The 16,575-nt window shown below is 40.1% G+C and overlaps 1 protein-coding gene across 1 annotated transcript in view; it reads left to right on the top strand.

Annotated features, from left to right (window-relative positions):
- The window catches only part of GPR1 (G protein-coupled receptor 1), a 75,989-nt gene that overhangs the window by 28,796 nt on the left and 30,618 nt on the right, over positions 1 to 16,575 (top strand). The window contains exons 4-5 of the mRNA XM_036858033.1: positions 1,094 to 1,282; positions 5,222 to 5,373. The gene's annotated coding sequence lies outside the window, so the exon portion shown is untranslated. The remainder of the gene's footprint in view (positions 1 to 1,093; positions 1,283 to 5,221; positions 5,374 to 16,575) is intronic.

The raw sequence follows: 16,575 nt of genomic DNA, 5'->3' as shown, positions 1-16,575 counted from the left end.
TAATCACAGCAATATTTTTTAGAACTTAAAGATTTTAAAGAACTTAAAGATTTTTTTTTCACTTGTTTAGAATTGCTGGCACACAGTGATCACAAAAAGCAGAAGGGCTTTAGCTGGTTTTATTACTGGTTTAAAATTCACTAAAGACAGAGCTCTCTATTATTGTCTGCACGGGGCAGATCTCTTCCATTGCTCTTCCTTTTCACCCACCACTGTTCCATAGTTAAGCTAGTTAAAGCCGGTTTTGTTGATTTAATCATATGTTATAATGCAGTCAGGTTTCAGAAGGGAAGCACTGGGAATTCATATTTTTTAAATGACCAAACCTAAAATTCCTTATGCAATAAAAATGATTGCCCAATGACTTACCTTTCTGTGTATTCAATTGTCCTAAACTGAAGAAACTCAAGGGGAAAAGAATCGGAAAGGGACGTGAGGGTTGCAAGTGCGAACTCCCAGAAGATCCAGATGAATGCGGTCCATGAGTGAGTGAGTGAGGCAGGGGAGAAAAGTGTTGAAATGGAAAGAAATGCCCTGCCGGAAGTGGCCAGGTGGCATGAGGCACAGCCCCTACTCAGCCTCATCCAAATGTATCCTTGTGGGATGCAGGCCCATGGTTACCCTGATCTGGCAATTTTTTCATGAGGAGCCAACAATCCGATGTCTATGTAAGATCCCTTGATTTTTAAATGATGGAAATTAATTCAAACTCTAGAAAACACTGTGCACTGCAAACAAAACACATCTGCAGCTGCAGTACGCCCGCAGGCTACCAATTTCCTAATGAAAAATGCAAGCAGTGACTGAACCAGTTACGGAAGCCAAGAAAATATGCTTTATTCTTCGATCCTTTTCCTTTCCCCAAATGTGACATTTTAGAAAAATCCGGATACACTTATATCGTATCCATAATCTGCAGTTTAACAAGAAAAGCAGCATAATTAGAGTAAATAGTTGGGAGTGGCCTGAACGCCCAGAGCCCTCCTTTCTCTTGAGTCAGAGCCAAGGATGGTGTCACCCAGATGCCTGTTAACTAAGTGACATACACCAGATTTGTTTAACCACTGTCAAACTGCATTTTTTTTTTCCCTAGGGCAATAAGTTAAAAGATTATTTACCTCCCCTGGTTACAAAAAGAGGAAATACTTCTTCCAAGACTCAGGGTAGCTGCGGCCAGTTCTCCCGGAGAAATTATTTTACCACAAAGATTCAGAGCGCAGAGCCCGGAAGCCTTTGCCCACCAGCCTCCCTGCCGCTGCACTGCATGGGCACCTTCTGAGAGGTGAGTGTTTTATTAGCCTCCAAAAGTTTCAGGCCCTGAGCATCTGAGATTGATAGTTAAGAACATCATTCTAAATCCCTGTATGTACATTTCATTTGATTTGGCATTTGGCATATTAAAAGAGAAGGTGTTTTTCAAAAAAAAGACAACAATAGAAGCTGTTCCCACCCCCCCTCCACTTCCACAGAGAATTAAAGCTTTGTGTATCTTAATTAAAAAGCTATTTGCTAAATCCTTTAACAGAATTTCTAAGTATCCTCAAGGTTGGGTTCCTGCAGGAGTCAAACAGAATTTAAAGCAAGAATTTGAAGAAGGCTTTGTCCTCTGTGCCCATTAAGAATTCTCTGGTTTAAGTTGCATGGAAGCTGCCCTGTATGGCCAGGTGGGCATGGCTCCTCTATGTGACCTCCCAGAGACACGGAGTCTGCAACTGTGAGCCCCGAGGAAAAGCTTTGCATGGTCCCAAGCCTTACTGTTAACCCAGTAAAGACCCCAAAGTCTAATCTCTGACTCTGTCTACCACAAAGAAACAGGCCTAAGAAGGGCATTTACACATGAAGACAGTCATCTCCCTGTATAAGAGGAAAAAAACACTCAGAAGAAGTGAAGTCTTTCCCTTTTTCACAAATTAGTTTCTTTTAAAAGAAAATGTCCATCTGTATCATATTATCTCTTCTAGTGGTTATGTTCTGGGTCAATTTTTTTTTCTTTCTTTTTTTGCAAACAACAACAAAAAGATTAGAAATGACCATTAAGAAAAACCAGGGCTTCCCTGGTGGCGCAGTGGTTGAGAGTCTGCCTGCTAATGCAGGGGACACGGGTTCGAGCCCTCGTCTGGGAGGATCCCGCGTGCCGCGGGGCAGCTGGGCCCGTGAGCCACAGCTGCTGAGCCTGTGCGTCTGGAGCCTGTGCCCCGCAACGGGAGGGGCCGCGATAGTGAAAGGCCCGCGCACCGCGATGAAGAGTGGCCCCCGCTTGCCACAGCTAGAGAAAGCCCTCGCACAGAAACGAAGACCCAACACAGCCATAAATAAATAAATAAATAAATAAATTACAAAAAAAAAAAAAAAAAACCAATATGACCTGATTATATTCTCCCAAATGTCTATTTCTGAAATTTCTATCATCAGAGTATTCAGGTGTCTGGGGCAAGTGTGCTATTTTAACATCAAACAAGAAAAGAAAAGAATAAAGATAGTCTTGATCATATCAAAAGATGGGAGGCCAAGTTGCTGACCCCAATTTTTTCTGGAGGGGTTGGGGTAGGGAGAGGGGATGATCATCTTAAAATTGCCCAATCCATTCTAACTACTAGAGCTTCACTTGATTAATAGAAAGCTTGTCTTTTAAAATGGATTCTCGGGACTTCCCTGGTGGTGCAGTGGTTAAGAATCCGCCTGCCAATGCAGGGGACATGGGTTTGATCCCTGGTCCGGGAAGATCCCACATGCTGCGGAGCAACTAAGCCCGTGTGCCACAACTACTGAGTCTGCGCTCTAGAGCCCGCGAGTCACAACTCCTGAAGCCTGCGCGCCTGGAGCCCGTGCTCTGCAACAAGAGAAACCACCGCCATGAGAATCCCATGCACTGCAGCAAAGAGTAGCCCCCGCTCGCCACAACTAGAGAAAGCCTGCATGCAGCAACGAAGACCCAACGCAGCCAAAAATTAAATAAATAATAAAATAAAATAAAATAAAATGGAATTTCTTCAAAAGAACAATTTTCTAACAGTGAAATTTCTAGCATCAGTGGAGAAAAGCTATTTTTAGAGAAAGATCCCATTCCCCAAAACAATATGATAGAGGCACTGTGTATCTTCCCCTCTGAGCCCAGCTGGCCCTATAGACCTGCTTATACACATGTGCCCCTCTGGAAAGACCCCTTGAAACCCTGACCACATGAGACTTCGGAGAACTTGCAGTGATTTAGAATGTGCTGGAACCGTCCTGAAAGCCTTACATTTGGCAGAAGTCATTCCTGCCCCTTCCTCCTAGTCGCTCAATTCTGGAAACCTCTCTCATAACTGGATAGTCTAATAGTTAAGTGTCTTAAGAGCATGGTTTTTGGAGTCAGAATGCTTAGGACTGAACTCCAACTCTGCAATTTGCAAGAGAGGTTCTCTTAACAGACCTCCAATGAACGGACTCACCGGCTTAACCAATGCAGGTAAGTTATGTCTAGCACACCTGAGCACTTCAGCTTTAACTACTTTTGAATAAAGGATCAACTATAAGGCAAGCCTTAGGATGTCAGAGGGAGCTCCTTAGACACATAGCAGACTATAGACTATAGGGCTGATTAGGAGAGAGATTTAATGCCCTTGATTTGGGGGGACCAATTTCAAAGCTAAGTAATCTTCTGTTACAACTCGGTTGTTTTAGGTGGTAGCTAAAACGTAAAAATAAAAAGGCTGACATATTTTCCTGGGTTTCAGTGTGGGCTGTGCTTAAACTATGCTTGGCACACAGTAAATGCTTGTGAAATGTCATTTCTTTTGTCTTCTTTCTCTGACCCCTTTTCTCATGTAAATTTTCGTTACAAACGTAAGATTTCCCTTACAAATGGGTAACTTCTACTCTGTTTTCAGAGCTTCTTCTATGCCCGCAGTTCTTTAAAATAAACAGCTCAAAATAATTCTTACTCTCCAAAGAGGCATATTTTGCAGTGGCACATTCTGCTAAGCCCTCAGCATTCACAGCAGCCAAATAGAAATTGTGTGTTCTTCTGGCTGCTCAGCTAACAGTGTTCAATTAGCTTGCCTAACAACGTTTTATGACCTAATAATGTTCGGTTTCTCCAGCTGATGTTAGACGTTATGAAAATCACATTAGCTCTGCAGACAGACAAGCCAGCCACATCGAGGCTGGCTGCTGTCAGCCTCCACACATCTCAGCCCGTGAGTCTCTGAATTCTGCGTCCTGCTTCAGGTACACAGGCGTGCCCTCATCTGCCAGGGCCACAGATAAGATGAGGGATAAGAATCAGACCTTTAATTTCCTCAAAGCCTAGAAAATTCTCAACCCACCCAAGTAAAGAAATAAAAATTAAAGTACATATTTAACTGGGATGAATTGGGTGATTGGGATTAACATATATACACTAATATATATAAAATAGATAACTAATAAGAACCTGCTGTATAAAAAAATAAAATAAAATAAAATTCAAAAGAAAAATACATACCTAACTAAGGTGTGATTCTGATTCTTCCCTATCAGAAATACACTGAAACCCAGGAAATAAAATCTCTCTCCTAATGAGCCCGGGCGCATTTGAAGAGCTCTCCTTTGACATTCTAAGGTTCTTTTCATCCCATCGTTGGAATGAAATTTTTTTTTATAAATTTATTTTATTTATTTATTTTTGGCTGCATTGGGTCTTCGTTGCTGCGCACGGGCTTTCTCTAGTTGCGGCGAGCAAGGGCTACCCTTCTTTGCGGTGCGCGGGCTTCTCATTGCAGTGGTTTCTCTTGTTGCGGAGCACGGGCTCTAGGCACACGGGCTTCAGTAGTTGTGGCACGTGGGCTCAGTAGTTGTGGTGCATGGGCTTAGTTGCTCCGTGGCATGTGGGATCTTCCCAGACCAGGGCTCGAACCTGTGTCCTCTGCATTGGCAGGCGGATTCTTAACCACTCTGCCACCAGGGAAGTCTGGACTGAAATTTGAATTGACTTTTCATAAGCAAAAGCCCACCCAAACAAAGGAGGGATTGGTTCCTCCCCCATCACTGGTTTTCAGCCTGCGGCACTGCAGCCAACAGTAATGATTTCCATTCAGAAAACAAACCTCAGTTACACACGTGTACACACTGAGCAAAAGAATTTGTGCAGTGTGTTCATTGCTTACTTTTCTCCTGGAATACATGATGAATTTTTATGGAGGGCAGGAGAGGAAGGGAAGAACCACATTCAAGTGAAACCCAACATCCTTCTCCTCTACAGTGTCATTTCAAAAGCCAGATAAAAGCCAAATGAGGAGCCTGGGAGAAGAGTGTCCAACGTAGCTGTTCTGAAAACCACCCTCCATTTCATTCTGGAGCAGGGAGGTTTCACCACACATCACAAAAGCTTCTCTCCTCGCAGAAAATTAACTGGTAAGTGCTTTCTTGTTTTCCTTGAACTGCCGTGTTTGGAACTGACCTGATGAGGATGCCTGCAGATGATTTATTTATAAAGCAGTAATTGGACTAACTACCAGCTGGCAAAAAAGGAAAAGGACTCCTGATAGTTTACGAAAAGCTCTCTGTGCAGACTCATATTTTTGGTCCTGTCAAAAGTGTTTAGGAAGAGTGTAACAGGGTTTACAACAGCTGTGATTAAACCTAAAACACTGAGAGGACAGGAGGAGGTTGCTAGGGTAGGGGTTGGTAGGGCACAGTGAACTTTCAGTCATTTCCTCAGCTTTTACCTAGCAAATTACAGCTCATAAATGTAGTGGTGACTCAGAAATGTCAAACATCATTAGTGGAAAGCCCACTGTAGTGAAATCGAGTAGGAGGAAATGGTACTCAAGATGAAAATTGATTTTGCCCTCCTTCAATTACAAGGCAGGAAAAAAGTTACAAATTGAGTTGTAATGTGGCTTGGTTTTCTCCTCTCTTTTTAAAATGAATAGCTTGTGGCTCTTCAAAACAAACATTTCTTTGTTGCTGCGTTTTTGAAATCTCATAATCAATTGCCTGTTACAATAATTGGTATCTGGGCTCATCTAATGAAGGACAAATGGCTAATTGAAGGCGAGTACTTGGAAGAAAAGGTTCAGCTACCTTGACTGTTCTTTTGGTAGTCAGATAACTGGGAGCGCCAACTGTTTTTTGTCTGATAGTTTATCCTTCCCTCCAAATGAAAGCTAGTGAAAACCAAATGAAAATTTGATAACGGAACTTTCACCATCAATTATTCTCTTAAATTGGCCTTTCTCACTTAAAAAAAAACTCATTCGCCCAAGCTTCCGCAAACTTGTTGCTAAATTAATCCACTAGTATGTTTTGTTTTGTTTCGTGAAAAAGTCAATGGGCTGCTCTTGAATCTCAGATTACCTAGTTCAAGTAATTCCTCTTTCTAAATAATTCTCATCATGTTTGCACTTCTTCCAAACACTAAATGATTTCTAAGTTTTTTCACGGCCTTTATTTATTTTACCCAAGACTTCTTAAGTCATTTAGTTTATAAAAGAATGTCATACATCTTCTGTGTTACTTTACCCCTGTCATCTCCCCGAGAGATAGCTATTTAACCCAACATTCCCCTTTCAAAGGCTACAGCAGTTGAAGCTAACTCATGGAAGTAATTTTAAAAGAAGACAAAGTTTTATGCTAAAAGACTTTTTTTCCGAATTGCTTATAATTTTAAAAAGTCAGAAGCAATCTAAATATCCAACAAATATGCAACAAATAGCTTTCTAGTGCAACCCAAATCTGTGGTTGCACTAGAAAGCTAGTTAAGAAACATCTTGTATATTATCTCAATGGAAATATTTAGTAGTCATTAAGTTATCATAATTTGGAGGGATATGTAGCATCATGGATGAGTACTGATATTATAATACTAACAATAATTATAATTATATAAAAAAGTAAATGGAGTTGAAAAAATTGAAGAAAAACATGCAAAATTGAAAATGGTTGTGTTAAGCTGATGGTGAACTGATGGTATATCAGGGAGGAAAAACTTTTCCTCTGCCCTCTTAAGTTCTGTTTCTGAAGGCCTGTGAATTAAACTAATGAATGACAGATTAGCAAGAGATAACACAAAATTTAATCATGTATTTTTATTAACATACATAGGGGAGTTCACAGAAAAATGTGACTCAAAGGGAAGGCTAGAATTTGGAGCTTATATACCATCTTAAGGGGAAGGGAAGAGAGAGAAGGATACTTACAGGAAAACAAGTGACTTCTTAATAAGGGAAGGGGAGGGGGAGAAAGGGGACTTATGGGAAAACAAATGACTTTTTAGAAATATAAATGGGCTTTAGGAGAATAGATAGGCGACGCGATAGTTTTTGTGACATTGTCTGTTTAGATCTGATGTGGAGACTTCTCATCCATGGCGATGAGTCAACCTTACCTGGTTGCTCCTGGGGAGGGGATTTATGACAATTGAGTTCTTTTGGGACCTCAAATGCCTTCTGCTCAAAATAATTTTTATGCTACAGTAGCATATGCTGGACCCCTTCAGATCATATAGCTCTTCTTTTTTCCCAAATTTTCTCTAGTAGTCCATTACTTGTATAATTTTAAAACTTTATAATTTTGAAAAGTCCCATCTACTTTTTTCTTCAGGTCTCAATTTTCATATAAACCACAAAAAGTTAAACCCTCAATCTGGTGGTGGGGGGGTCTTCAGTTCTAATTCACCTGGTTTCTTTGGTGGCATTAACTTTAGTAAAGGTTCCTGCCTCATAAAACTTCCTTTTTAAAAAAAGAATTTATTGAAGTATAGCTGTCTTACAATGTTGTGTTTCATTTCTTTTTTTTTTAATTTTTTTTTTTAAGTTCATTTATTTATTTATTTTTGGCTGCATTGCTGCACGCGGGCTTTCTCTAGTTGTGGCGAGCAGGGGCTACTCTTTGTTGTGGTGCGCGAGCTTCTTATTGCAGTGGCTTCTCTTGTTGCGGAGCACGTGCTCTAGGTACGCAGGCTTCAGTAGTTGCGGCACGCGGGCTCAGTAGTTGTGGCTCGCGGGCTCTAGAGCACAGGCGCAGTAGTCCGTGGCTCACAGGCTTAGCTGCTCTGCGGCATGTGGGATCTTCCCAGACCAGGGATCAAACCCATGTCCCCTGCATTGGCAGGCGGATTCTTAACCACTGCACCACCAGGGAAGTCCCCTTGTGTTTAATTTCTACTGTACAGCAAAGTGACTCAGTTATACACGTATATATTCTTTTTCATATTCTTTTCCATTACGGTTTATCACAAGCTATTGAATATAGTTCCCTGTGCTCTACAGTAGCACCTTGTTGTTTATCCATCCTACATGTAATAGTTTGCATCTGCTCATCCCAAACTCCCAATCCATCCCTCCCCCACCCCCACTGCCTCATTAAACTTCTAATGAAAGTAATAAAAGCGAAGACCACAATAAAAACTGATAGTATAAAAATTTTAAGGATAGAAAAAACATAACTAGCTAAATGAAGGTTAATAACGCAGCATTATCTTAAATTGGACAATTTCCAAACATGCCCCAAATCTGTGGTTCCACAATATCTTTATATTTGCTGTTTTGCTTTTGTCTGTCACCCCAGAGTTTAATCCCAACTATGCCTCTAACTTGTTTCATGGCTTGAGGCAGAGCAAACTTCATGGGCCTCAGTTTCCTTTCCTCTTAAATAAACCTGATGGGCAAGGTTCCTTCCAGTACTCCAATCTCACCCCTTCCCCTTTTTTCAACCTCTGCTTACTAAGTCATTGCTCAATGTGATATATGTAATGGGTTCCTAGCACATACAGTGGGTACCTAATAAATAAATAAATAAATATTTGGTGAGACAAATCTTTTATTCAGATTTTATGTTTTCATATTCTTCAGTTATCATAGTATGTTCTGATTATTCCATGATACTCAAATAAGATGAAAAATGCTCTTCATTGTTAAAGAAACTGGATGTCAGTAGGAACAAAGTAAATATGAGTCAGGCACAAACTTTTTGCTAGAAATTATTTGCAAGTCCTTCCTTCAGCCTAATGAATATAATTGGCAAGATGATTAATTAGAAGGTAGAAGGGCAGGGGTTAAATAGACCCTGGCTTTGCCTGTGGAAGAGTTACTCTCTGTGTGAAGCATACTGACTCAGGCAAGAGCCAACCATCCAACCTTAGTCTCATTGGCCCCTTGTTCAGCAAACACAATCAACCAGCCCATGTGAACTCAAGTGTGTGAAACACTGCATACAGCAAGTCTTTGCAGGATGAATGCAAATAAAGACTTGGCTTGTGATAAAGGAATTTATCACATCAAATAAAGAAGGTATGTTAGGGCTTTCTGAATGATTTAAATTTTGTTTTGTTTTGTTTTACTCTCAGTTTCAAGCAAAGGAAGATGGGAGTTGGAAAGTTTGGTTCCTTATTTGGAAGTTTGCTATTTTCCATTTTGGGGGTGGTGAAGGAGGTTGTTTGTTTATCATTAACTAAGAGAAGCCATCTTACATATCACATTCAGTCAAGCAAACATTGAACCATCAGCTGATTTGCTAGGAGAGGACACAAGGATTTTAATGGAAAGTTCTTGCCCTCAGTAAGCTTAGAGTTGTGCTGCCTGGGAGACATAATTAAGTTATTAAACTAAAAAGTATTAAAACTATGTAATACTTACAGGATATGGAGTTTAGAAAAGGGAGGGATGGATGTGGATGTGAGTATGCAAGTTAACAGTTTATGGAAGAGGTGACACAGAGAGAGAGGTGGGTACTGGTGTCCCATCATGAGTCAAAGTGAGATGACAAGATTTGGACTTGACTGAGCAACTGATGGGGTGTACCCACCAGAAGTCCTTCTTGGCCTGAGGAGGCTTGTGGAAGAACTTGCTAGAAGGGGGAGCCCAGAACAGCCTTTGACCTCTGAGAGGAGAGGGGGTGTAAGAGCAGCATGCAATTAAAAATGCAGAGTTGTTTCCACTAAAACATCAGGGCACAAGCAGGCCTATTTTGGGTCTCCTCTAACAAAAAAAAAGTTCTATATAATGGAAGCGAATTGAGCCCTCTGCCCTCGCTTCATCCCAAGTCTCTAGCCAGCTTTGACAAGGCGAGTAGCCAGCACTCTGGCAGCACACCTGATGGAGTCGTGGTACAAAAGAGGAGCAAACGTGTCTACAGACACATGTAATGCATCTTCTGGAGGCCCTGGAAATACTTTTCAGTGAACTCTTCTCAAGTATGATCTCTTTATTGGGCAAATATAGTGGATATTACATCAGCCAATGGGGACACCTTAATGAATCCTGAATTAAAATTCTAAATACTACCCCATTTGTGCCCACTGTGAACTGGGGAAATTTTCAGGTTACAATAAAAATATACTTACATAGCACTTTACAGTTTTCACTGTGCTATTTCTGTTGTCTAGGAAATCCATGCCTAATTAAATTCTGCATTGAAGGTTCTCATTATGTCCTGAAAACCTGTAATACCAGTGTTGCTGATATACATACAGTATTTCAGAATTTAACCAAGCCAGATAATATAGGTTCACTCAAAGCCGGGCTAACCCAACTAGGACCAAGAAATTCTCAAGTGGACTTTGCTTGGGGTGTAGTTTTTATTTTTTTAATTGTATTTTTTAATTTAAAAAATTATTTATTTATTTGGCTGCGCCAGGTCTTTAGTTGCAGCACACGGGATCTTTGTTGAGGCATGCGGGATCTAGTTCCCTGACCAGGGATTGAACCTGGGCCCCCCTCACTGGGGGCCCCTGCACTGGAAGCTCGGAGTCTTTTTTTTTTAATTAATTAATTAATTTATTTTTATTTATTTATTTTTGGCTGCGCTGGGTCTTTGTTGCTGTGCGCAGGCTTTCTCTAGTTGCAGCGAGCCGGGGCTACTCTTTCGTTACGGTGTGCAGGCTTCTCATTGTGGTGGCTTCTCTTGTTGCGGAGCACGGGCTCTAGGTGCGCGGGCTTCAGTAGTTGTGGCACGTGGGCTCAGTAGTTGTGGCTCGCAGGCTCTAGAGCGCAGGCTCAGTAGTTGTGGTGCATGGGCTTAGTTGCTCCACGGCATGTGAGATCTTCCCAGACCAGGGCTCGAACCCGTGTCCCCTGCATTGGCAGGTGGGTTCTTAACCACTGCGCTGCCAGGGAAGTCCCAGGGTGTAGCTTTTAAATTGAAGACTGAAGTAGAGTAGAAAAAGAATTCAGGCCCACCACGGGGTCAGGTGGACTAAGTTAGAACACCAAAAACATGAGACCTTGTTGGTACTGCTGACAAAAATGCAATCACTAGATGGCAAAGTTCAAAGCATGGTGAAACCAAGAAAGTAATTTATTTCATAAAATTTAGCATATAAAGAATTCAATGAGGAGAGGTCATAGTCTTCACTCAGGAATCATGCAGAAGCAAAGCTTATCCTGTGTGCTTTGAAAGCCCTCAAGGGTTTACTCTCTGAAGTTCTAATTTTGTGTTTCTTTTTATGCAAGAAACAAAAAAGTTATTTAAGAACAGTCCATGGTCAACAAGCCAGTCACTTAGTATAATAACCAAATCAGTTGGGTATTGTAGGGGTGGAAAACTTTCCCCTTCTTCCCTTCTAAGTTATTTGGCTGGTGTAATAATTAAATTAGCATAAAACCGATTAACAGGAGAAAAATTTAATGTCATGTGTACGGGAGTCCATATAATATGAGATTCAAAGAAGTAACCAAGGCAGGCAGATTTTATACCTTTTAGACAAAGAAACAATAAATTTGTGAAGAATTGACAGTACAAAGAAGTTTGGGTTTGGGGTAGTAAATTAGTGAAGAAGTAACAAGTTTTGTTTATATAGCCTTCTTGGCCCTAAATTCCCTATTTCTGGTGATGAGGATATCTTCTACCCTCCTGATACAGGGAGGGTACCTTTCACATAGGAGATTTATTTTCTGCTTTCAGGGGGACAAAGGAGGGTCAGAGTGTCCTTCTTGTACCAACTGTTTCTCAAGTAATTTTAATTCAAAATATTAATATGCCGAAGTGGCACATTTGGGGGTGGCATATTCTGCTCCCTTTCAGTATAGTTCCTCCATTATAAATGCTTTACACAATCGCATATAACAGACCCCAGCATTCAACAAAAAGTGACCATTATAAACAGATATTGTAATTATAGAAGTGTTTGAGGAACACTAGGGGGTGCATCAGGGCTTGGGATAAAGGCAGAGTTAATACTAAAAAGGGAGAACTTCATGAAGAAGGACTTGTGCAAGGAGGTATGCAACCTGGCAGCTTAGAAAAGAGAGAATCAAAGCCAAGTGTAATAATATGTGCTGGGTTAATTTTCATTAGGACCTAAGGGCATGAAAAATAATTTGTATATGAAATTAGATCATTAGACCTAGAAGAAAGTGCTTATAGATATGACACCCTTAATTTTTCATAAAACTTTCTCTTTGGCAGTTTATAACGATAAACCTCTATTTCAGTGGAAAACATCTGGTAATGGAGCATTCTGCTTAATTATGTAGCTAAGAGTTGACATAGTTTTTTTTTTAATGAAGTTATACCATATAAAAGTGCTGTTATTTGACCTTGACAATGTCGTATGCTTCAACATAAAATATGGATTACTAATTTAATAAAAACAGTAAGATATATTCATATATTATTTGTTTTATTACATAAGTATTTGATTTGTGTATTTTATTTATGCACATTATATAGTTAACTATGTTTAACACTAAAACTATACTAAACATACTATAGTTTTGAGGACGAGAGAGTACTTCCTCTTTCATTCACTAAACTTTTATTGAGCACCTATTATGTTTCCTGCACTCTGTTCTGTACTTGAGATACAAGGATGAGTAAAACTTAGACCTTGCCCTTGAGGCTCTCACCGTTAAGCAAGGGAGATGAACACATTAACAGATGATTACTACAGAGACGTTGTGTACAAGGATTAAGAAGGAAGTCCCTGAAGTCAGATAGACCCAGAAGTCTTGCCTGGGCTTCACCACTTTTGCTAATTGCCCAACCTCTCTTAGCCTTATAGAAATAATAATAGTACCTCACAGGGTTGTTGTGAGAATGAAATGTGAAAATGCATGTAAAGTTGCTTAGCATTGTAGCGTACTTAACAAGTACTCAGGAGATGTTACCGTATTACTGTAATGTGTTAAAAGGTATTATATACTTACGTGTGCTTGGTATTTGCTTCCTCATTTTGAATGTATTAGGTAAACTAGTCTTAATTATAAGCAATACATTATTAGACAACTGGTTTATAGTGAAGTAATTTGCTCCTGATAATAGTTTAGAGAAAAACCTTATCATCTTGCCCTGTAAGTGGGACCTGTTGTCATTCAAAAGTCCTGGCCTAATTAAGTGGCCAGACAGATTTAATACATCTCTAAGGAGTGAGATTCAACATTCTTTTAACACCTTTAATAAGAGGAGGAACTGAGAACAAGACCTAATGGATTTGATGGTAATTAAGAGCTTAAATTTCCTTCTCAAACTCACCTTTGCCTTCTCAGACAAATATAAATAAATGTTAGTTGCTGCAATGCCCGTGAGCATGAATGCCTTTTATCAAAACCCACTGAATAGCTGTTCTTCTAGTCAATAAATATTATTGAGCTCTATTCTCTGCCTGGCACTGTGCTAGGTTCTGGGAGTATAAGGTAAGCAAAAGTACATTCTGGTGGAGGAGAGACATTCATCAAATAAGCATTCAAATATATAACTAAAAATTCTGTGTGAAGCGTGTAGATCAGGGACCCTGAAATAAGTTGAGGGATAGGCTTGTAGAGATCAGGCAAGAATTCTGGAAATCAGGCAACGAAAGTAATATCTAAAAACACAGCTTACCCTTTAGAAGAAATGGTGGTTTTCTCCTTAATACCAAACCATCAGCAAGTTCAGGAAATAAGAGCTTAGTCAAATCAATTGTTTGGTTACTTTTTGGGAAATACTAAGTTCATATAAATTGTTTATTCTATTACCCAACTGTATAGATAATACTAAACATGACTCTTCTGTTTCATTGTCATTCTGCCCCATATGGGCTTTCATTTCATTAAGTCTATTCAAAATAAAACCATTCACCTCTGGGTTGATTTTACCATTATCAACACACTCACACACACAACGTATTTAATTCAGTTCTTTACATGCACCAACCAAGAAGATGGAAAAACTTAGAAGATAGTAAAATGACTAAATTCTTCCTTCCTTGTCTGGGAGAGATGCCTTGCTCTGGAATGATATTTCATGTATAAGCATAGCGTTTCTCCTTGGTTTGCTTTTTGGTTTTTGAGAGATTGAATAAGGAAGGGGGAACTTCAGGACACACCTAAAACTGTTTATCTCTTAAGAGGAATTATAACATACCAAACACGATATAGAATGGTATTTTCAGATTTCCTCAGAAATGTATTCTATCCCCCAGAACACGGGCAGGCGTGGAGATGATTGTGGAGAGTGTCTCTTCATTTTAACTTTTTATTAGATTATTTACAAGAATATTCACTCATTTATTTCAGTCTTAATTAAACAAAAGCTTGATTTGTTAAAAACTAGATCTGTTTTCAAGCCATGTCAAATGCAATCTGCTCAAATTCAGTGAGTGCACTTCAATAATTTTCTTAAAAATGACCATTTCGGGACTTCCCTGGTGGCGCAGTGGTTAAGAATCCACCTGCCAATGCAGGGGCATGGGTTCGAGCCCTGGTCCAGGAAGATCCCACATGCTGCGGAGCAACTAAGCCCGTGCGCCACAACTACTGAGCCTGCGCTCTAGAGCCCGCGAGCCACAACTACTGAGCCCGCGTGCCTAGAGCCCGTGCTCCGCAACAAGAGAAGCCACTGCAATGAGAAGCCCGTGCACCACAACAAAGAGTAGCCCCCGCTCACTGCAACTAGAAAAAGCCCGCGCACAGCAATGAAGACCCAAAGCAGCCAAAAATAAATAAGTAAATAAATTTTTTTTTTAAAAAGGCCATTTCTTCCTTTTTACACTTTTCTCAAGCTCAGTAAACAACTCATTCATCAAACTTAAGAGAATGCCCAAACAGAATTTCTTTGGGAAAGCTCGTTTTTTATTTTTTGTGGGTTTTCTTTTTTCTGAGCCAGACAATTGTTGTATTTTCCAGCCATTTGGATTACAGCAAGTCAGTGAGATTACAGTAAGAAGCTCAGCTACTTCGTTTCCATCTTCCTCACAAGAAACGAACTCATCTACATGAATCATTTGATGTAAAATAAAAAGAACTCCTTTAAGTAGAACATTATCACAGGGTCAAAATGTCCCCCTTTGGAAAGGAAGGAATGAGCATAATGTAGCTTTACTGTAACAGTAGGAAACCATTATTTTGTTGCGCACAGTGGTATCTTTCAGCTAATGTTTTCTTCTAGGATGAAACATAAATCCAAAATGATATCTAAACTAATTAAAATAATATCATCAAACGAGCTCTCTGATTAGAGCCAGTGATCATTAAACTAGCTGGAAGCCCAAGAATTCCCTACTTTTCAACAAAGCGATATGTTAGTTATGTGAATTATTTCATAATACACCCTAATGAAAGGATTAATAAAGTAAGATATAACACAATTCCTAAGCTCTTACTATGAGCCAGGCACTGTGCTAGGCACTTATATACATTATCTTGTTGAATTCTTACAACATCCTTACAATGGTTTACTGATGGTGTTTCTCCCCAGATCACAGATGAAGAAACTGAAATTGCTTGTAATCAAAAAATATGGTACATGTGACCACTGTCATTGATTTGTTAATGTAGGGGAGGAAAAAAATATCATTTCTTCCTCTTCTAAATTCTCAGCTGGGGCACCTATAACAAAAGACAGGTTAACAGGGGGAAGGCATACACATTTTTAAATAAAAGTTTTACATGACATGGGACCTTTCATAAGAAAATGAAGACCCGAGGAAATAGTTAAACCTGAGTATTTTTATGTGTACTAGGTTGCATGAAAAGTGGAGACATCGAGAAATGTGATAGGACAAAAGGGGTATGTGCTAAGGGTGGTAAACTGCGGGAAACTTAGCAAGGCCTGTTCATTCAGACTCCTCTCAGCATCCCTCCTTCTTTGGAGATAAAGATGCTCCTTTCCTAAGGGTATGGAGAGGGCACCTCTCACATTAGGATCTCATGTCCTCACTCAGGGGAAGGTCAGAAATCCTTCCTGTACCTGTTGTTTCTCATATTTCTTCAGCTTAAACTATTCCAGGGCTTCCCTGGTGGCGCAGTGGTTAAGAATCCACCTGCCAATGCAGGGGACACGGGTTCGAGCCCTGGTCCTGGAAGATCCCACATGCCTCAGTCAACTAAGCCCGTGCGCCACAACTACTGAGCCCACGAGCCACAACTACTGAAGCCCACACACCTAGAGCTCGTGCTCCACAAGAGAAGTCACCACAATGAGAGGCCCGCTCGCTGCAACTAGAGAAAAACCAGCGCACAGCAACGAAAACCCAGTGCAGCCAAAAACAAATAAAATAAAATAAATAAATTTTAAAAAAAAACTATTCCATATGCCAAGGTGTCATATTTGGGGCTAGCATGTCTTGAACCTCATCAGTATCTATGTTGGACTGAGGGGAAACATGTTAAGTAGTACCTACAAATAAGAAAATAGGAA

The sequence above is a fragment of the Balaenoptera musculus genome, chromosome 7 (assembly GCF_009873245.2).
Source record: "Balaenoptera musculus isolate JJ_BM4_2016_0621 chromosome 7, mBalMus1.pri.v3, whole genome shotgun sequence".
Taxonomy (NCBI): domain Eukaryota; kingdom Metazoa; phylum Chordata; class Mammalia; order Artiodactyla; family Balaenopteridae; genus Balaenoptera; species Balaenoptera musculus.
Note: the sequence above shows the minus strand (reverse complement) of the source record. Positions and strands in the feature narration are given on the sequence as shown.